This window comes from Brachycentrus maculatus, unplaced genomic scaffold (genome assembly GCF_059751285.1).
Source record: "Brachycentrus maculatus isolate JH-2025_06_01 unplaced genomic scaffold, ASM5975128v1 h1tg000491l, whole genome shotgun sequence".
NCBI lineage: Eukaryota > Metazoa > Arthropoda > Insecta > Trichoptera > Brachycentridae > Brachycentrus > Brachycentrus maculatus.
The window spans coordinates 358,465-382,130 of record NW_028281238.1 but is presented as its reverse complement, the minus strand read 5'-3'; the positions used below and the strand labels follow the sequence as shown (position 1 = coordinate 382,130).

Here is a 23,666-nt window from a genome sequence, read left to right as displayed (position 1 = left end):
ATATATATATATATATATATATATATATATATACATATATAAATATATATATATATATATATATATATATATATATATATATATATATATATATATATATATATATATATATATATATATATATATATATATATATATATAAATATATGTATATATATAAATGTAAAATTTTCCGCCTTTGTAGGATAATGGTCAGCACATACTGAAGGTCCCGGGATCGATTCTTAGAGAGGTCAAATAAATATAAGTTATATTTTCACTCTGATATTTATTCAAATTACCATGAACTGGAACCTGAAGCGGGGGCTGATCACCATTCCTTCAAGTATTTGTTCACAAAAAAATGTGTTTAAAAAATTTAGGTCCCGACGAGATTTGAACTCGTGATCTCCTGTTTACTAGACAGGCGCTTTGACCAACTAAGCCACGGGACCTATATAATAACTTAAGTATTTAGCAATGTTGAGGTAAAATTTTATTATTTTTTAATGCATTTGTAACACGACTCTCGTAAAAACAGTTCTAATTATTGAAATATAATTTACGTATGTTTGAATGCGTGCAACGGCCCCGTAGCTTAGTTGGTTAAAGCGCCTGTCTCGTAAACAGGAGATCACGAGTTCGAATCTCGTCGGGGACTTTGAAATGCTTTTTTGTAGAGACAAATGTTTTTGTAAGAATGCAAGGCTAAGACGAGCATTATCGATCAAATAATAAAAAATGTTGTTTTGAGATGGTTTGGGTATGTGGAACGAATGAGTGAAGACAGGATAGTAAAAAAAATATTAAGCGAGTATGGTTGGTAATAGAAGCAGAGGTAGACCGAGGAAAACTTGGCATTATCAAGTATTTCAAATACTTAAAAATGGTTCAGTTAGGATTCGTTATGGTTGGAAGGATTTTTTTTTTGAGGAGATGCATGAATGTGGAAGAGGCGATAACATATATCGTAGTGTTGTGAATATCATACTCTTATCTGATCTTCACTCAAAAGTGGTCAAATTATAAACGTCATAAAAATATTTAAAAAATCATGTTTTCAGGCGTTTAAATAAGAAAATTTAGAAATCCAAAAAAACTAAATTCGAATAATAATAATAAATTGTTAATTTATTGTTATAAAATTCTTCACCTTTGCTTTCCATTTTTCTTTTTTTTCAAACTCCATCCCTTGACTAACCCCCTCTAATTTATAGAACAGTTTTTTTTTATTTTATTTTAGTTATTATTTCGACCTGACGATTGAAGTTAAGCTTCCGAAACTAGTGGTCATTAATAAACTCAGGTGGTTTAAGAAACCAGTGTTTCCTTAATCATTTTAAGAGTTAATTCCATGAAAATTGTAAAATAGTTTTTAATTTTTAATTTTTTTTACGTGTAGATAAAAATGATAATAAAAAAAAACCTATGTAAAACGAACTCCACCGACAAGACACACAAGGTGGCTAGCGGGTCTCTGCAAAAAAATATGTTAATTATGTTGAATTATGTCATGAATTTTAAAATCAATATATATAGTACAGTGAAACCTCTGTCCATCGTTTTTAAAGGGTTCTATTGAAATTAACTATAAATGCGGGAAAACAATGATTGCGGGATTAAGAAGTTTATACACAAGGATTGAGTAAAGATACAGTCCTCCCAATCTGAATAACCATTGGTAGGTTCAAATTCTAAGAGGAATACAAGGTTTAGATGTAAACAAATGTATTTATTTAAAAATATAAATATATATATTTAAAAAATAATTCAATTTTTTAAAAAAATAATTTAATTCAAAGAAGAACAGAAAGAAAAAAAGATTAAAGTTTACTGTCCATTTTAAATAATCTCTGATCGACATTTGTTTTTTTTACTGTTTTATTCCCGTAAGTCAACAGTTTACTTTCATCTATGCAAATTATTTTTTTTCGACATTGAATGTGCGTAGAAGAAAGTTTTCAATCTTTCAAAGAGTGTGCATGCTTCTGAAAATAAAAGTACAGGCTGCGGCTCCTCTTCATCAATATCGACCTCTCCTACTGTATCCGTCAACGCGTCACATAGGCTTTCGATAGTTTCTATCACACACGTTGGAATATTGTCATCGAACGAAACGAAATTGAGGAGAACATAAAAAAAGCAGCCAAAATATATCAAATATGCAGCGTAATTCAAACGATGAATGCGGTAAAAAGGAGATAGAAAAACGATTGATGCGTTCTATTTTTGTATGAAATGCATTCGGGGTAGAAGAAATAAACGACACATTAGGGAAAACGATTATTTGAAAACGATAGATAGAGGTTTCACTGTATATGTATTTCTAAAGTTAACAAATAAATAATTCAAATAAATAAAAAAATCTATTTACATCATTCTAAGTGTGTCCAAATACTTGTTCACAAATCTGAATTATCTCCAATTAAAGGAGTATTTTTCATATTATTTTTTGACATCTCATCAAAGATGAAGAAGAATATGGAAGTCTGGGCATTTACGGGGCTGACGACAGTATAGACACGTGTAACATTCACCAATTCTACCCATTATTGACAATCACGCTACTCAAATTCTTGGATGTTCTATATATATGAACCGATTTTGAAACATTGTTCTTTAATCACTAGAACTTCACTAGAGACATCTATTTGTGAGATGAAAAAAAAACTAAAACATTTTTACTAGTATTAGTAAATTTAACCAGCCTATGACAGGTCATAAGCCCTGTAAATATCCAGATATCCTTTTTCGTCTTTGTTGAGATGTCAAAAATGCCGTATAATATTCCTTAAATTGTGTGCTAAGAACAAACAAAACGAAACTATAAGGTCAACATTGCCCTCGGCTGTTTCTCTTTTCCCAAATATTTTTCTTAATAAAGGATCAATCGGAGCGTGAGGAATCCTTGTACAAAAGCTTTGCACATCGACAAAATGAAATATCAGTTTAATATTAGCGGAAAGCAAAAGTTCGCAATTAAATTGTCCTTCGCTCTGTCCCTGGTATACTCGTATAAATGCTAACGCGAAGGTAATGTCCTTTTTTTTTCAAATATATGTTTCAACGCGAAATATCACATAAATCATTAATCTTTAAAATAATGTGACGTAAGTAAGCAGATGATGAAGAATATAGAAGTCTGAGTATTGACAGGGTTGACGATCTGTCATAGGCTGGTTTATGATAACACTTTATATAACTAACTAACTAACTAACCATCACGCAGCTTCCCCGCAGGGATAGGCAGAAAAAATTGAACGCCACACCACTCTGTCTTTGCAAACAATCCTCGCCTCTTCTCCTCATACACACCCGCCGATTGTTTCGACTCCTTACCTGACCGCTTCCAAGAATTTGGCATACCTGATCGTGCCAAGTTTTTTACGGTCTTTCACTGCTCCTTTTTCCAATTACATTCGCCTCATAAATTTGTTTTACCGTTCTTTCCTCACTCATTCGTTCTACATGGCCAAACTATCTCGACACACCTTTCTTTATTTTATCGATAATGCTTGTCTCAGATTTGCTTTCCTTCCTTATTTCACTATTCGAACATCTATCATACATCATTTTGTCGTACATTCTTCTAAGAGATCGCATATCGCTCACTCCTTTCAAGAACGTCATAAATAAAAATTCGTCAATTTTCAGTTGTGCATGTTTTCGGAATGCCCAGAAAATGTACTATATCCCAGCAAAAGAGGCATACTTTCAACTTAATATTTACCCGCTCCAGGGCAGAAAGTGTTGTTTTTGCATTTTGAAGAAGAGATATTGTTTAATTATTTTTTTAAATAAATTTAATATTTTTCAAATGGAGAAAAAAACATAAAGTTTTACTAAAAAAGATCTGATGCACAGTAAAAAGTTCAGTAAGTGGCTTGATATTTATTTTTAACACATTGTATTATATTTTTAAACTTTAAAAACGTTGTCCTGAAAACACTTTATATGCTTGTAACGTTTAGCATTGGCTGCAAACAGCAACCGACCGGGGGAAATGGAAAGAAGGGAAAGAGGCCTATATCCGGGAGTGGGGGTCAGAGGACTCTTGAAGAAGAAAAAGAAGAATATTAAGCATCCTACCTATGATTAACAACCACACTACTCATATTTTGAGGCACATGTTTATACATATAAACGCAGTGTTATCTTGATCATTAACACATGAAGGAAAGGTGATCAGCCCTCGCTTCAGGTACCAGTCCAGGGTAAATAAATGTGATTTTTTCACTCGAATATTTATTCTATATTACCCTGGACTGGTACCTGAAGTGAAGGGATGATCACCTTTCCTTTATATGTTAACGATCAAGATAACACTACGTTCAAATGATGTAGTGCCCTATACACCATTGGGGTGCGGGTAGGGGTTTGGAAGTTTTGAAAAAATGTATTTTTGTTAATGTCAAATTTTTAAATAAATAAATTAAAAAAAAGTAATTTCATTAATTGATTCGGCAGTCACTTTGTGGTAAAATCTATCCATTTTTAATTGATGTTTTACTTAGGAAATGCCACTATTTCTTTTTCGATGCATTCTGCATCATTTTCAAATACGGTGTTTGAAAATGATGCGGAATGCATCGTAACACGTGTCACGGTAGATTTTAAGAAACAGTGGTATTTACTTAGTAAAACATGAATTAAAATAAAGTAAATAATAAAATTTACATCGTTTTTTTTTAATTATTATTGATTTGTGCGCCTAATTTTCGCACCCCCTGTATAAGTAAAGCCACCCTAGTGCCGGAAAATGTCGCTAGGTGTCAGCAACGGAGGAAGCATCCCTTGTACCACCCTCCCCTCGGAGCTCACCTTCCCATAAGAAGTGGCAGCAGGTCCCATTGTTCCTTTTGTCATCCCCCCTTCCCGGATGATTGTTTCGTAGTTGCCCCGATATAAACCGGGAAGAATTCTGGACAAGGAGATATTAACGGACGTTCTCGTCATTCTGAAAATAGCCCAACTTATGAAAAAAAAAAGTTTTTTAAAAGCATTATTTACTTTGTAGTGTTGTTATATAACATTCTCTTTATCATTCATCGTTCAGTTTGTGTAATACTTGATGACGAAATGATTATTCTTAAACCTGTAATAACGTATAAGTGTTTTTAAAGTAGTATTACACAAAACGAACGATGAATGATAAGGAGAGTGTTAAACATTTAAAAAAAAGTTATTTTTATTGATATCTTACCATAAATTAAGAAGAATTTGTAAGTCTGGATGTTTATAGGGCTTATAACCTGTCCAAGGCTGGTTTAACAGATCATTTTATATACGTGTAACATTATCATTCTACACACGATGTAAAAAGTTATATTCCTCTTTATAATAATAATAATAAATAATAAAACCCTTATCCGCACCCCAATGGTGCATAGGGCACTGCTTCATATGAACACAGTGTTATCTTGATCGTTTACACACGAAGGAAAGGTGATCAGCCCTCCGCTTCAAGTACCAGTCCAGGGTAATATTGAATAAATATTACAGTGAAAAAATCACTTATGTTTATTTGACCCCCCTGGGAATCAAACCCGGGACCTCCAGAACGGTAGCCGAGCGTGCTGACCATTACACTACAGAGGCGGAAACCTCTTCCTCTTTATACTTCTTATAAAATGTTCTTTAAAATTTTGGCTAACTTAGTAAATAGTAGTCTGTCTCTAGTTAGTCAGGCAATTCAATAAAAAAATGGTTGTAAAAATAAAAGCAAACTAAGCAAAAATGTACTCAAAACTATTTTTTGTTTATTTGTTTAGTATTAATTAAAGAACTTGTACAAATAATTACAATAAATAAACTCGAATCCGGGATTTAGTCAGTATGTTTTCTACTACGAACATAAGAAAACATGGACATCATAATACCTTTGATTGAACAAGAACTACAAAAACAACAAAAAGTATTTGGATCATAATAAAAAGTTTTAATAATATTGCACAAATGGTACAATAAATATTTTATTAAAATTAAACACTTGAATATACCACTTTAATGAGTTTTATTTATATATACGACTAGTTGTGAAGACGACAGATGTCATTCCACAAAGTTAATTTGGAATCAATAAATAAATACTTTAAATATTTATTTTTTCTCTTTAGCTCTAATGTTTTAATTAAACTCTTTTCTGTCTTTGCATTCTTCACCTCTTCCACTTATTAATGTGCATTAGCATTTCCTTATACACACTCGCCTTTTATTTCGACTCCTGACACGACAACTATCAAATATTTGACATACCTGATCATGCCGAGTTTTCTTCCTCAGCTCTTTTTTCCAAATACATTCGCCACATCAATTTGTTTTACCGTTCTTGCCCTACTCATTTGTTCCACACATCCAAACCATCTTAGCGTACATTTCTTTTTCGAATCTCATTATTTAAAATATCATATTACACTCTAAATATGATAAAACATTTTTCATGAATTCTAAAAAATTAACGGAATTAACTTTTTCTAAGTTTTTTGTTCATAAACCACTCTGTTGAAAATGTGGATTTTTTTAGTTGGTATCGTTAACATGATCCTTGTTTAATAAGGGCGCAATTAATTCCTTTTTTTTCTCGTCGGATCTGAAGTCCCACAAACTAGGACTCTCGGGATAGAAAGTAAATATGAAAGAAGAATTTTAAGAGGAAATCGTACAAGACAAAGAAAACTTTAAAATGCTTGAAGAAAGAAAAATAACTTTACTGGAGCAGTATTTGAAGTGAACAAATGACAAAGCAAAATTATTTATTTAATTTTTCCATTTATCTTCCAAAAAATAATTTAATGTGTCCAACGTCTTAAACCATATCAAAACTTTTTTTTAAATTAAAATGTAACTTTGTTTCAAAATCACTATAAATATTTTATTTAAACTGAATTATAATGTCTATCAGTTTCGAAGCTACTCGCTTCTTTATCAAGACTGATTAATTAATCTGATATATTAATCAGTCTTGATAAAGAAGCGGTTAGCTTCGAAACCGGTAGACATTGTAAATAATATTAAGTTATAAGTTAAAATAAAATATTTTTAGTGATTTTGAAACAAAGTTACATTTTAATTAAAAAATGGAAAATCACAAAGTTAGTGCTTCAAATATAAAATCCTATCAAAACCGTTCAGAGAAAAATCATCAAAGCCATTAAAAAAGAAAAAAACTTATCCAACAAATTTATTATTTTTAACATTCTAAGTCCCAAAAGTAGAAACTATTTTAAAAAAAACAGTAGTTCCTCAATTATTTCAGAGCGAAAAATACTTAAATCTAAAGAAAAGTTCTTCTTTGAGATAACAAAATGCAATACCAAGCACTTCCAACAGAACTTTAAATATTTGGGAACCAAATACTTCAATTACCTTCTGAAATCATATTTAAAAAATTTAATACATTAAAATGAAAAAAAATATGAATAACATATAAACATATTTTCAATATTACTAATATTCAAAGTATTTACTTTGTGGTTAGTAATTTTTATTTCTATATATTTTTTTGAATGTTAGTAATATTAGTAAAAAGCTGCTCACCGAGATTTTTGTGTCTACCAGTTTTGTGACGAACCCGTCTCTTCGTCAGGACAATCACTACAACAGCCTACACAAAATGTTTATCACATGCCATATTGGTTGACCCGAGGACCAACTTGCACTAGGGGTTGCAGAACAAACATGCATTAAGAGCCGAGGTCTGACATGCACTAGGGATGCTAGTCAAAGTGCGTCGGGTGTATATAGGTTGAAAGGAGTGGGCGCGATTTAAATTGGAAAAACGAGGAATCTTGCTTGATCGCCGTTTTTACATTCGGAAGGCACTTAAAAATTAAATTAATTAATTAAACCTTATCCGCTCCCTAGGTGGAGCATATGGAGTCCACAAACTGTCTCCAGGCTTTTCTGTCGGCTGCCAGCTCCCTTGCATCCTCCCAAGTCAGATCCGCGTCCCGAAGTTCTGACGAGAACTGCCGACGAATTGTCAGCAGTGGTCGTCCTGGGCGGCGCGAACCTGATGCCTTGTAAAAGAGGCAAGCTTGATTAAGGCTCTCAGGAGGCATGCGGAGTACATGGCCAAGCCAACTGAATCGCCTTTTCTTGACGACAGTTGTAACCAAGGTTTGATGCGTCCTACGCCTTATCTCTTCATTCCTCACAAAATTAAACACCTAAAATTCTCCGCAGACACCTATTCTCAAAGCTTAGTACACGGCTGCTCTGGGCCCTTGTAAGGTGCCATGTTTCACAGCCGTATAAGAGAACAGGAGCAATGCAGGCATTGTATAGGCGGCATTTGGTCTTCACCGAGTATAAATCCGATCTTAAAAATAATATTCGTTTAATTAATAACCAAATAAATTCTCCTTCTAGTCCAGTATTTGAAATTACTTATGATAAATTAAAATATGTATGTGGAAAATTAAATACTTGTCATTTTATAATATCATTTAATAAAAGTTACCATAAACTGCGCCTTAAAAAATCCACTTCAAAAACATCTCGAGCGCTTACGAAATTCAATGAAATATTGTTTCTCAAGTACTGAAGTACGAACTGTGAGACTTTACTACATGCAGAAAGCTCTATGGATGAGATGAGAATTGCTCCGACAACGTTTCATTTCTCAATGTTTCACCAATTGTTTTCCATTGCCAATATTTTCTGACTTTATACCACTCGCGTTTGCAGCCACCCAATCTTAGGGGTAGCAACCTAGACCTCACCATAAGGGGTGTTCTTCAACAACGAGAAAACATATAAATATTTTTATTACAATTTATTATTATTTATTTTTTAATTGATTGATTTGGCAGTCACTTCGTGGTAAAAATCCATACATTTTCAATTAATTTTTTCTTAATAAATACCACTATTTCTTAAAATCTACTGTGATACGTGTTTCGTTGTATGGTATTTACTAAGTAAAACATTAATTAAAAATTATGTATTTTATTAGACACTGGATTATTCTCCCAACAGATGATAAATCACAATTAAAATAATTAATTATTTCCAATAATTATTTCATTAATTGATTCAGCAGTGCTAATATCAATTTTTAAATACCAATTTTTCTTAAAATCTACTGTGATACGTGTTTCGTTGTATGGTATTTACTAATTAAAACATTAATTAAAAATTATGTATTTTATTAGACACTGGATTATTCTCCCAACGGATGATAAATCATAATTAGAATAATTAATTGTTTCCAATAATTATTTCATTAATTTATTCAGCAGTGCTAATATCAATTTTTAAACACCAATTTTTCTTAAAATCTACTGTGATACGTGTTTCGGTGCATGGTATTTACTAATTAAAACATTAATTAAAAATTATGTATTTTATTAGACACTGGATTATTCTCCCAACGGATGATAAATCATAATTAGAATAATTAATTGTTTCCAATAATTATTTCATTAATTGATTCAGCAGTGCTAATATCAATTTTTAAACACCAATTTTTCTTAAAATCTACTGTGATACGTGTTTCGGTGCATGGTATGTACTAAGTAAAACATTAATTAAAAATTATTTATTTGATTAGACACTGGATTATTCTCCCAATAGATAATAAATCATAATTATAATAATTAATTGTTTCCAACAATTATTTTATTAATTGATTCAGCTGTGGTAATAATCTATTCATTTTTTATTTCAGTTTTCTTTGGTAAATATCACTTTTTCTTCATTTTTAGTCATACGTGTTTCGATGTATTTGTTTGAAAATGATGCAAATGCATCGAAAATTTTGAAATTCAGTGTTTGAAAATGACGCGGAATGCATCAAAACACGTGTCACGTGAATAATACTTGTAATAAATAAATTTAAAAAATACTGTTTATAATCATTTTGATACTTCAACATAGATGAAGAAGAATATGAAAGTCTGGGATTTAACATTCACCATTCTACCTATGATTGACAAACACACACTCAAATTTTCAGAACTTAGTGTGGTTGTAAATTATGAGTACAATTGTGAATTTGCGCATGTGTAAAGTAATCTATTTTGTATATTGGAAGCATTGATAACTTTGTGGTATGGTAATAAAACATGGCACGATCAGGTATGCCAAATACTTGAAAGTGGTCAGGTTAGGAGTCGTATGTATGAGGAGATGCATGAACGTGGAAGAGGCGAAGAATGTTTGCAAGGACAGAGTGGTGTGGCGCTCTATTCTCTCTGCCTACCCCTGCGGGGAAGCGGCGTAATGGTTAGTTAGTTTTTTTTTTTCATAAAACACTTATCATAAAAGTGGTATTACACAAAGTAAGCAATGTATGATAAGGAGAGTGTTTTTTTGTCACTTAACCAGCCAATGACGGTAGTTAACCCTGTAAATACATAGACTTATGAAAGTCTATGAATTCTTCTTCATCTATGTTGAGATATTTAAAAAAAATTAAATAACTCCTAAGTCAAGAATCACTGATTTCTGAACAAATATTTGGATATTATTTTTTGGCATCTCATCAGAGATGAAGAAGAATTTGGAAGTCTGAGCATTTACAGGGCTGACGACCGTCATAGGCTGGTTTAAGTGATCACTTTACACACGTGTTACATTCGCCAATTCTACATTGACAACCACACTACTCAAATTCTTGGATGTCCTACATATTTGAACCAATTTTTGAAACATTATTCTTGAATCACTAGAACTTCACTAGAGACATCTATTGGTGAGATAAAAAGAAGCTTTTTTCTTCCATATTCTTCTTCATCTTTGATAAGGTGTCAAAAAATAATATGAAAATGACTCCTGTAATTGGAGATATTCCAGATTTTGTGAACAAGTATTTGGACACACTCAAAATGTAGTAAATATTTGGACACTCAAAATGTTGTGAATAATAAATGGATTTAATTTTTAATTATTTTTATTTTAGTTTAAATTCTTATAAAACCTGTTAGTATTAGATGTGAACGATAAAAAATATAGAGTTAAAATGAGACTTTTCCATTCTTTCGATGCAAGAAAAGAAAACTTTGATATAATTTCTGCATTTAGTAACAAATAAAATTTTACCATTGGAAACGCTTTCAACAAAGAACCTCTTTCGAAATTTCTCAAGTAAGACTCGGTCCACAGTTTATTTCCGATAGCGTACGAGAATATTGAACAAGTTTGCACTACTTATTTCCGATTATCCGTTCCCTGCATTACTCGCGCTCGATTTACCACGAAGTGGTACTTAAAATGATATTCATCGCATCCGTGAAAACATTTAGAGATTTTGAAGAACTTAATAAGGGAGAATCAATGACAGATTTTGAATCTACAGATCACTTTCGAAGTGTTTAAGAATTAAATAAATAAAAAAAAGAAAACAGAAGATTAGGTACGGATGTAACCGATTCACCTACGTGGTGTAGATAATTTCAACTTTTACAAAATTTTGAGTGAGGTTAAATATTTATTTACAAATTTAGATTTTCCCATAGGTCGTTAATCGTGTAATTACCCAAACGTGATCATCTCCATATTCTATTTGCATGAATCACAACTTTTTATCTGTTTAATTCTGATATAAATAAAGAATTATATCAATTTAAAAACTTCTTCTTCTTCTCTTCTTCTGCTGGTGTAAGCCTTGTGGCCTGTTTTTACTATTGATTAGCTTTCTGCTATGCTGTCAATCCATCTCTTTGGTGTTCTGCCTGGGAGCCGTCTACCTTACTGTTGGCCGTACAGTGCAATGTAGGGGAGTCAAGATAGTTCCATTCTCCTCACATTCGCATATCATCGTCTTCTTCGTTGCCTTCTCCACCTAACGACATCTTAGATCTCGCATATTTTTCTTATCCTTTTATTTATTTAATTAGTTCTTTATTCTATCTCATAGACTCTTGCCAAATATGATCCTTAAAATCTTCATTTCTGACACTCTTAGAGCATTTTTTGTTACTACGGTGTCCGCTCTGTATTCGACCCCATATAGCTCGCTCCTTTCAACAACGTCATATATCAAAAATCGTCAATTTTCAGTTGTGCATGTTTTCGAACTGCCCAGAAAATATACTATAGCACAGCAAAAGAGGCATATTTTTAACTTAATATTTACCCGCTACAGGACAGAAAGTATTGTTTTTGCATTTTGAGGAAAAGGTATTGTTTAATAATATTTTTTTAAATACTAAATATTTTTCAAATGGATAAAAAACCTTCAGGTTTTACCTAAAAAGATCTGTTGCATAATAAAAAGTTCAATAAGTGGCTAGATATTTATTTTTAATACATTTTATTCAAACTTTTAAACGATCTCCTGAAAAATTATTTTTTTTTATATATGACGTTGTTGAAAGGAGTAAGCGACATTCAAAATGCTGTAAATATTTTTTTTTTATTTAAAATCATAATTATACTCAATATCCTACATAGGTATGTAAGTATTGAGTCATAGAGAGTTACCAAACTCTCGATTATCTTGCCTTGCCTCGGGCACGCTGTGTATCGGGAATAGTGTGTACTCCCGTATAGAGTTTGAGTTCGGAGTATAGAGTTTGACATACTGTTAGTTCTTCGTTCTGAGCTTAGAATTCCTGTGTTCCTGGGATCTCTTCAACATATTTTCCTTCGAGCGCTTCCCTGAAACTAGTATCACATTTCAAGACTGTCAAAATATGACTTCAAATAACTACTAACTAACGAACCCGCCTACCTAGTAGAGGTAGGTAGAGAGTATAGAGTGCCACAGCAAACTGTCTTTGAAAACAGTTTTAGACCTGACCACTTTCATGTATTTTAAATACTTGATCCTGCCACGTTTTCCCGGTCTTCTTCTACTTCTTTTACGCATAAATATGTTTCACTGTTCTTTTTTCGCTCATTACATGCCCAGTCTAAATAATGCAGTGGAAATACGATCTCTCAGATGAATTTGAGGTGAAACAATGTATTATAGATGGTCGAATCATAAGCATTATCGATAAAATTAAGAAAGGTGTGTTGAAATGATTTGCACACATGGAACGGATGAGTGATGAAATAATAGTAAAACAAATTTATGAAGCGAATGTAGATGAAAATAAGAACATCGGAAGACCGAAGAAAACTTGGCATTTTCGAGTATTTCAAATACTTGAGAGCGGTCAGGCCAGGAATCGGAATAATCGGAGTGTAGTGTGTATATGTATGTATGAGGAGATGCATGAATGTGGAATAGAAGAAGATTGTTCGCAAAGACCGATTGATGTGGCGTTCTATTCTCTATGCCTACCCCTGCGGGAAGCAGCATAGTGATATGTAAGTTATAAAATAACTGCTAATTTTTGTTGGTCTTATTTTTTCTTCAAAAACATACGATATCGAGAACTAGAATATCCAAAATATGTAACCGTCTCAACAATTATTTCTGCAGCTTTTAGTGGTGATTTTTTTCAGCTTTCTGCCAAGTCACGCTACACGAAAAGGGGTGGCACGGGCCGGATTCATCCTGAATATAACTAATAACCTATTTCTTCAACATGACTCTTATTTTTTGTATCTTGTTATAGATACCCTATCCTACTAAGGACTAATGTGATTTGCCAAAGGAATGGAGAAAAATACAAAACAAAGTTCCCTTACCGAATCCATTTATTTAATAAGGGAGGCATTATCCTTTTAAAGAAAAGAATTTTTCTTAGAAGCTGACTGTTTGTATGAACATAAATCTTTCTTATCAAAATACGCAATGATTTTCCAAAGAAATCATATTGAATAACCGTTTTTCAACCCTTAAAGAAGCTTTAAAACCGCTTCTTTACATTTTTTTATTTTGACAAAGTGATTATTTTATTTTTATTTTATTTGTTCGGGAATTGTACAGCTTTACATTTAACCTACCGGTTTCAACAAGAACCTTGTCATCATCAGAGTTTATATTCAAAAACATAAAAAAAAACATTAAAATACTTTCACGAAAAAACATCCACACACTCCGTAAAAATCCTAAAAATATATGAAAATAAAAGCTATATATGATATCAAACGTTTTAATCAATATCACTAGTCTGTTTTTGGTTGGTTGGAAGATATTTCTTTTTAGCAATAAGCCAATGTACTTTTCTCTTTTCTGTACATGAAGTTAAATTAAATAAATAAATAAAAGCACCTTTGTACTGCGTTAGTGCAAAATTACAATTCAAGAACTGTTTCACAAAAGTTAGCTAAAGAAAACACAGTGCATGTTGCATTTCAATGTTTTCAAATACTAGCGTATTTTCCGAACCCATTTTCAAAGGATTCTTTCTTGGACACAAAGGACATACGTAGAAACATTGATAACATGAAAATCCTTCAAAGGACTTATTATATATCGCTCACTCCTTTCAAGAACGTCATAAATAAAAAAAACTTGATCTTTCAGGAGAACGTTTAAGTTTAAAAATATAATACAATATATTAAAAATAAATATCAAGCCACTTATTGAACTTCTAAATGTGCTATTTTTTAAGGTAAAACCTGGTGGTTTTTTCTCCATTTGAAAAATATTTAGTATATTTAAAAAAATAATGAAACAATACCTTTTCTTCAAAATGCAAAAACAACACTTTCTGCCCTGTAACGGGTAAATATTAAGTTAAAAATATGCCTCTTTTGCAGGGATACAGTACATTTTCTGGGCATTCCGAAAATATGCACAACTGAAAATTGACGATTTTTTATTTATGACGTTCTTGAAAGGAGTGAGCGATATGTACCTCCTTTTACCTTCCTTCCTTAAGGGTTTGGAATTCTGCGAAATGGTATTTTATAAAACTGCATACAGTACTCTACAGTTTTTTCCACATATATTTTAATTTATTATTTATTGATTCGGCATTAACTTTGTGGAATGACTTGATTATTTTATTAAAATTAAACACTTGAATAATCGACTTTAACATCGCCGTGGACTAAAAAGTAATTATTTAAAACTAACCACTCATTTGACTCTCATACATTTAAATTATTACATTCTGTTACAAATAAAGGTCAAGTCATGAATAATTTAAGAAAATTTAAAAATTCCAAACAAAAAATAATTCAGATAAAACGTTAATTAATACTATACTGTTTCAAAATACGTCACCATTATTATCAATGTTTTCTTTTACAAAAAATCTTGTTCCTCAACCCCCCTCCCTTCCCTATGTTTATTAACCTATATATATACCTAAATATATTTTTTGTTTGTTAGTTTTAATTTGTACCAGAAGATGAAAGCATCTGTCGTTTTCGAAACTAGTCGTATATATAAATAAAACTCATTAAAGTGGTATATTCAAGTGTTTAATTTTAATAAAATATGCTTTATTTCACCAGTAACCGGGTTTCGTCGTCACCGATATCAACAGACTAGTGGGAGACTAGGCGAAATTCTAAGTCATATACACAACTAGGCAAGGGTATATAAAAGCCATTATTAACTTATGTATGGTAGTATAACACTCTCCTTATCATTCAGGGTTTACTTTGTGTAATACAACTTTAAAAACTAATTCATGACTTTTCAGAATAACCTTTTCATCCAAGTTTTAAAAATTTACTTTTATTATCATTAGGTTTACAGTTGACCTGACGATAGAATAGGTATTCCGAAACCGGTTGTTATGAAGTAGTGTTTTTAAGTGGTTTCATGTATTTTTAATTTTAGTTTTACTTGGTCTATCACAATTTCTAAAAATATGTTGTAATACGTGTGATTTTCAAATACCGTATGTGAAGCTTAGTCTAAATTTTAGAGTTGTGTCGTTGAACGTTAGAACATAGACAATAGCGGAGAGGCTTTACTCATTGAAATATTGTTAATGTTTATTACATCGAAACACGTGTCACAATAGATTTTGAGAAATAATGATGAATTATTTTTTGACATCTCATCAAAGATGAAGAAGAATATGGAAGTCTGGGCATTTACGGGGCTGACGACCGTCATTGGCTGGTTTATGTGATCACTCTACACACGTGTAAAATTCACCAATTCTACCCATTATTGACAACCACACTTTTCAAATTCTTGGAGGTTCTACATATATGAACCAATTTAGAAACCTATCTATTGGTGAGATGTAAAGAAGCTCTTTATTAAGCAGAAACTCTTCTATTAGTATGTGAGGTCCGAATTCTGGATTATAATCACACACATGAGAAACGCCAGAAAATACCATTTTCATTTTTATTATTTAAGCTTATAATTCCTGCAATTGGAGATAATCCTGATTTTGTGAACAAGTGTTTGGACACACTGAAAATGTTGTAAATAGTGATGTTTACCAAGTAAAACTTATATTAAAAATGGATGGATTTTAACACAAAGTAACCCCCGAATCAAATAATTATGTCATGCAATTAAAAAAAACTTTTTTTATCTTTGTACATTACATGAAAATTGATCAATCATTCACCTAATTTCTTATTAAAATTAATTACATATCCTTGATATAATTTTGTATAACATGTCCTTGGGACTTTATTCCTTAGAAAGGTGAGTTTCATAACAAAAAGCTTGTTTTTGAGGTGATATGTGAGTTTGGAGAATCTAACATCAGCTAACAAAACGTTACCACTGTTTTAGGGGTGAATTTCTTCAGTAAAGCTACATCATATAAAATATTAAGTACTCTACTAAAACGAAGTGGTGTAGTATCAGTTCAATTCATTACGTTTGTACAGCCCAAAATAATAACGAAAACACAAGTTTACAAATTAATATTAAAGGCATCGTACGCTTCCTTTGCGTTACTTTCATTTAACAAATTTTCAATTATACCAACGTTCTTTAATACCGATATAAATAATTTATTCAAATTAATTTCCGCTAAATTTATGTATCCCTGATACACTCATCTCCGTCTCCGTAGCGTAATAGTCAGCACGCTCTGCTAACGTACTGGAGGTCCCGGGTTCGATTCCCAGGGGGGTTCAAATAGATATAAGTGATTTTTTCACTCATATTTATTCAATATTACCTTGGACTGGTACCGGAAGCGGAAGGCTGATCACCTTTCCTTCATGTGTTAACGATCAAGATAACACTGCGTTTATATGATGCAGTGCCCTATGCACCATTAGGGTGCGGATAAGGGTTTGAATGAATGAATGATACACTCACATTTATTACATCTTAACTCTGCTGTAACAATATATTTGCGACGATTTTGTATCGATACATTGGTTTAGGAGATTTTGAACAAACAAACAAAGTCTGGGCATTTACGGGGCTGACGACCATCATAGGCTAGTTTAAGTGATCACTTTACACACGTGTAACATTCACCAATTGTATCCATTTCCATAAGTTTCACATTAAGATATGGTTTAATAATTATAATAATATAATTTTTTAAGTCTTACTTGGAAAACACAATTATTTTTTAAATCTATTTGACACGTGTTTTGATGTATTCTGCATCATTTCAAATACCGTATATGAATTCAAGTCCAAATTTTAGAGTTGTGTCATTGGGACGTTGAAGGTTGAAGAGGGGGTGAAAGTTGTTCATTATATTTATTTCTATTTTTATTTTTTTAGTGGGAACGTAGAAAATAGGAGGGAGGCTTTGGTGATTGTCATATTGTTAACTATGGGTATTTACTTTTATTTTATGAACTTCTGTTGTTTCAAAATGTTGAAGTTTATGACATTTCATTTTAACATTTCTTAGGATTTCTGCGTTATTATTGCTAAAAAAACGAACTAACCATCACGCCGCTTCCCCGCAGGGGTAGGCAGAGATAATACAACGCCACACCACTCTGTCTTTGCAAACATTCTTCGCCTCTTCCACGTTCATGCATCTCCTCATACATACCCGCCGATTGTAACGACTCCTAACCTGACCACTTTCAAGTATTTGGCATACCTGATCGTTCCATGTTTTTCTCGGTCTTCTTCTGCTCCTTTTATTGTTGTTTTATCGATTTTACCACTTTGGGACGACCGAATCTATTAATGAAATTATTTTTTTATTAATAGAGATTCTTAAAATTTTCAATTGTTGAAACCAGAAATGCCTTGGAATTGTACGCAAACAGCAGATTTCTATCGTGTTTGACCCAAAATGGCGGCATCTCCTAGGTTTGTAATCCCGTGGAATCCTGTCCATAGTCTGCCTGACAAGATGTCGGTCAACAAAGCATTTGCATGCATTTGAATAAGACCTGAGATATGAATTTCATATGTTCAAAATCTTACATACCAGATTTTGAGGTTATGTATAAATTTGCATAGGTTCCTAAAGTGCAAAATACAATAGAGGGTACATTGAGTTAACAAGCACATAAGTAAGTATGTAAGCTAGATTTTGACATGTTTTAAACGGTGTTTCAACTTGTTATGAACATGTATGTACGGTTGTCCAAACTCAGAACGCAGTAAGGGACATTTTTTTGTAGTACGTTTTTTTTGCATTTTTGGACTAAGTAGATTCTACTTAGTCCAAAAATGCAAAAAAAACGTACTACAAAAAAATGTCCGTTCCTGTGTTTTGAGTTTGGACAGCCGTGTAGGCCCTTCCTTCGTATAAAAACTTCCATCATTCTTCGTATAAAAACTATAGATGCTTTATTTGAAGTTGAGACACCTGACCTTGACTGCAGTATTTGACAAACCTGACCATGCCCCGTTTTCCTCGGTCATCCTCTGCTCATTTTTCCAACTAAATTTAATTTTACACAATATTATGTTACACAATTATTTCAATGACCCATTTGAGAAAATTCAGCCGAAAAAATCAAAATGACAATACGAATAACACGTTCTAAGCCAAATGGAGGGAAAAAATAAAGGAAATAAAAGGTCGCAATGCGAGCATTTTCCGTTGCGGCTAATTTCACGGCGCTGTATAGGGTAATTTCACTTTACCGACGATAAATTGTATATCGGCACTTATCGATCACCGCCGCCACTGGGAGAAGGGGGAGCTCGAACCCAGGGCCTCTCAAACTTTCAATAAAATAAAGATTGCAAATTATTTTTTGACATCTCAACATGAATGAAAAAAAATATGGAAATTCTGGGCCTTTACGGGGCTGACGATCGTTATAGGCTAACAGCCAATTTAAGTGGTCACTTTACACACGTTTAACATTCACCAATTCTACCCATTATTGACAACCACACTACTCAAATTCTTGGATGTTCTATATATAGTATGATCAAATACTTGAGAAATGCTAGAAAATATCCTTTTCATCTTATTATTTTAGCTTGTAATTTAACCAGTTAATTTATTCATAACATTTTCAATGTGTGCAAATACTTATTCACAAACTGAATTATCTACAGTTATAGGAAATATATATATATATATATATATATATATATATATATATATATATATATATATATATATATATATATATATATATATATATATATATATATATATATATATATATATATATATATATATATATATATATATATATATATATATATATATATATATATATATATATATATATATATATATATATTATATATATATATATATATATATATATATATATATATATATATATATATATATATATATATATATATATATATATATATATATATATATATATAAATATATATATATATACATATATATATATATATATATATATATATATATATATATATATATATATATATATATATATATATATATATATATATGTATATATATATATTTATATATATATATATATATATATATATATATATATATATATATATATATATATATATATATATATATATATATATATATATATATATATATATATATATATGTAGGATAATGGTCAGCACATACTGGAGGTCCCGGGATCGATTCTTAGGGGTCAAATAAATATAAGTTATATTTTCACTCAGATATTCATTCAAATTACCCTGAACTGGAGCCTGAAGCGGAGGGCTGATCACCGTTCCTTCAAGTATTTGTTCGCAAAAAAAATGTGTTTAAAAAATTTAGGTCCCGACGAGATTCGAACTCGTGATCTCCTGTTTACTAGACAGGCGCTTTGACCAACTAAGCCACGGGACCTATATAATAACTTAAGTATTTAGCAATGTTGAGATAATTTTTTTTTTAATGCATTTGTAACACGACTCTCGTAAAAACAGTACTAATTATTGAAATATAATTTACGCATGTTTGAATTCGTGCAACGGCCCCGTAGCTTAGTTGGTTAAAGCGCCTGTCTCGTAAACAGGATATCGCGAGTTCGAATCTCGTCGGGGACTTTGAAATGCTTTTTTGTAGAGACAAATGTTTTTGTAAGAATGCAAGGCTGAGACAAGCATTGTCGATCAAATAATAAAAAATGTTGTTTTGAGATGGTTTGGGCATGTGGAACGAATGAGTGAAGAGAGGATAGTAAAAATTTTTTAAGCGAGTATGGTTGGTAATAGAAGCAGAGGTAGACCGAGAAAAACTTGGCATTATCAAGTATTTCAAATACTTTAAAATGGTTCAAACAGGATTCATTATGGTTGGAAGGATTTTTTTTTTGAGGAGATGCACGAATGTGGAAGAGGCAATAACATATATCGTAGTGTTGTGAATATCATACTCAAATACTTGTTCACAAATCCGTGTTATCTCCAATTATACAAGTTATTTTTCAAAGTAGCAATATATATATGTATATATATATATATATATATATATATATATATATATATATATATATATATATATATATATATATATATATATATATATATATATATATATATATATATATATATATATATATATATATATATATATATATATATATATATATATATATATATATATATATATTGCTACTTCGAAAAAATAACTTGTATTGGAGATAACACGGATTTGTAAACAAGTATTTCAACACACTCAAAATTAAGAGTAAATCTACTCACAAGTAGGCAAAGGCTGTAAAACTTAAAAAGTTTAAGCCTGAGTAAAGCCATGATAAACGGTATTTCATAAGCCGTAGCTAGAGTCACTTGGACGTTGGGTAATTCAGCATCAAACGCGTCGAACTTCGAACATATTTTTTTGCTGTTATTTTTTTTATGATTATTAGCGAAAGGGAAACTGGCAGTACAAAATGAAGTTCAACCCTAATAAGTGAAAGTGTAGCATGTAGTTGTCAGAAGGATGATGAAAGTTGAATGAACGGAATCGCAATACAATCTTTGAGACAAACGTGAGGCATAACGTTATATGATAGGTGTTCAAATGATAAGGAAAGAATCAAGCATTGTCAATAAAACAAGAAAAGTAAGTTGTGTTGGTTTAAGCATGGTTCAAATGATTGAAGAAAGAATAGTAAAGCAAATTAACGAGAATAGTTAAACAAATTAATGTTTTTAATAGAAGCAGAAGAAGACCGTAGAAAACTTGGGATGATCAAGATTCTCAAACACTTGGAATAGCTGATATCGCTCACTCCTTTCAAGAACGTCATAAATCAAAAATCGACAATTTTCAGTTGTGCACGTTTTCGGAATGCCCAGAAAATCTGCTATATTCCAGCAAAAGAAGCATATTTTTAACTTAATATTTACCCGCTACAGGGCAGAAAGTGTTGTTTTTGAATTTTTAAGAAAATTTATTGTTAAGTTATTTTTTTGAATAAAGTAAATATTGTTTAAATGGAGAAAAAAACCTTCAGGTTTTACCTTAAAAGATCTGTTGCACTGTTAAAAGTTCAATAAGTGGCTTGATATTTATTTTTAATACATTGTATTATATTTTTAAACTTTAAAAACGTTCTTCTGAAAAATCAAGTTTTTTGATTTATGACGTTCTTGAAAGGAGTAAGCGATATCTCAGGAGTCGGAAAAATCGACGGGTATCTTTGAGGAGATGCATGAATGTGGAAGATTGTTTGTAAATATAGATAAGTGTGGTATTCTATTCTCTGTGCCTACCCCTGCGATAAAGCAGCGTTATGGTAAATTAGTTACTTATAGCTATTAACCTGTGATTATAATTGTTGGGATCACTATGCTTCATCAAAAAAAATCTTAATTTTTTTTTTAAGTAACTCGATAATCTCGCTGAATCCAAAATTTGCAAAAAATGTATGAGGACCAGATTAACATATGATTTCATTTGTTTATTGTTCCAAAAAAAAATGTTTTTTTTTTTCATATCTCGACTACATCGTCCATATAAGTATATTCAAAATCTGGAGTCAATGGCACCAATATACATAAAATATATAAAAATATTTATAAAAAAATTAAGTCCCCAACGAGATTTAAACTCGCGATCTCCTGGTTACGAGACAGTCGCTCTGACCAACTAAGCTACGGTACCGTTCATGCATTCAAACAAGTATGAATTTCATTTCAATAATTGGTACTGTTTTTACGAGAGTCGTGCTACAAAAACGCATTAAAAAATTAATAAAATTTTACCTCTAGATTGCTAAATACTAATGTTATTATATAGGTCCCGTGGCTTAGTTGGTCAAAGCGCCTGTCTAGTAAACAGGAGATCACGAGTTCGAATCTCGTCGGGACCTAATTTTTTTTTACGCATATACACACTCACACACACACACACACATGTATATATATATATATATATATATATATATATATATATATATATATATATATATATATATATATATATATATATATATATATATATATATATATATATATATATATATATATATATATATATATGTAATAAAATAACTAGGTACCTACCTATACATTTTATTAAGTACTTACAAAAAGTACCTACATAAAACAGTTCTACCACCAGATGCCGCATGCGTCGCTCAGAATAAAACAAAAGACTTCCGATAATATTATTAACTGTCAGAATCAGATAGATAGATAGATAGATAGATAGATATAAAATTATTATAAAGATAAATTAAGAATAAACTTTAATTACAAAGCAACACATTGTTTATTTTATTATTATACACCCACTTTACATATTATTTACACTTAATTTTCAAAAGGAAAATATTACCACGTTATATATATATATATATATATATATATATATATATATATATATATATATATATATATATATATATATATATATATATATATATATATATATATATATATATATATATATATATATATATATATATATATATATATATATATATATATATATATATATATATATATATATATATATATATATATATATATATATATATATATATATATATATATATATATATATATATATATACACATATGTGTATATATAAATTTATTTTTATATAATAAATTACGTTTAATTCATTTATGAGCAGTTTAGTTTAGATTTTTTTTCTGTTATTTCTTTTTTGAGAAAACGTTAATATTATAAAATAGTACACAACCATTTTCATATTTTTATATTCTGCAATATGTTCATATGTGCCTACACAGGTACCTACTCCATAATATTGAGAATGATAAAATGCGTGTAATCGCATTCCTCTCTCCCGCCCGACAGTTTGAGGGCAGCTGGCAGCGTGCCCGGTTACCCCGTAAGAACATAAACTTGCGTCAATATTAATTTCCTCTGGGTAAAGCCTGCAGACAGGGCTGTATTGTGCGAGTTCACCCCGAAACCGGTTGCTGGCAGGCACTAGAGGTGGGCAGAGGGTAGCTCGGACTAAAGAACCATTACCGAAGGAAATTGTTACTTAGTTGGGAAACACGGTTCTAATTAGTTATCATTAATGTTGAACTTTACAG

General features: G+C 31.0%; 5 non-coding genes across 5 annotated transcripts; 3 read left to right on the top strand and 2 right to left on the bottom strand.

Annotated features, from left to right (window-relative positions):
* Window positions 1-360: 360 nt before the first annotated feature.
* On the bottom strand, window positions 361-434 carry TRNAT-AGU (transfer RNA threonine (anticodon AGU)). The gene has a single exon. It is a non-coding gene; the product is annotated as a tRNA-Thr (tRNA).
* Window positions 435-566: 132 nt separating this feature from the next.
* TRNAT-CGU (transfer RNA threonine (anticodon CGU)) lies at window positions 567-640 on the top strand. The gene has a single exon. It is a non-coding gene; the product is annotated as a tRNA-Thr (tRNA).
* A 19,281-nt stretch (window positions 641-19,921) lies between these two features.
* Window positions 19,922-19,995, bottom strand: TRNAT-AGU (transfer RNA threonine (anticodon AGU)). Its single transcript has one exon. It is a non-coding gene; the product is annotated as a tRNA-Thr (tRNA).
* Window positions 19,996-20,121: 126 nt separating this feature from the next.
* TRNAT-CGU (transfer RNA threonine (anticodon CGU)) lies at window positions 20,122-20,195 on the top strand. The gene has a single exon. It is a non-coding gene; the product is annotated as a tRNA-Thr (tRNA).
* A 2,199-nt stretch (window positions 20,196-22,394) lies between these two features.
* Window positions 22,395-22,468, top strand: TRNAT-AGU (transfer RNA threonine (anticodon AGU)). Its single transcript has one exon. It is a non-coding gene; the product is annotated as a tRNA-Thr (tRNA).
* The last annotated feature ends 1,198 nt before the right edge of the window (window positions 22,469-23,666 follow it).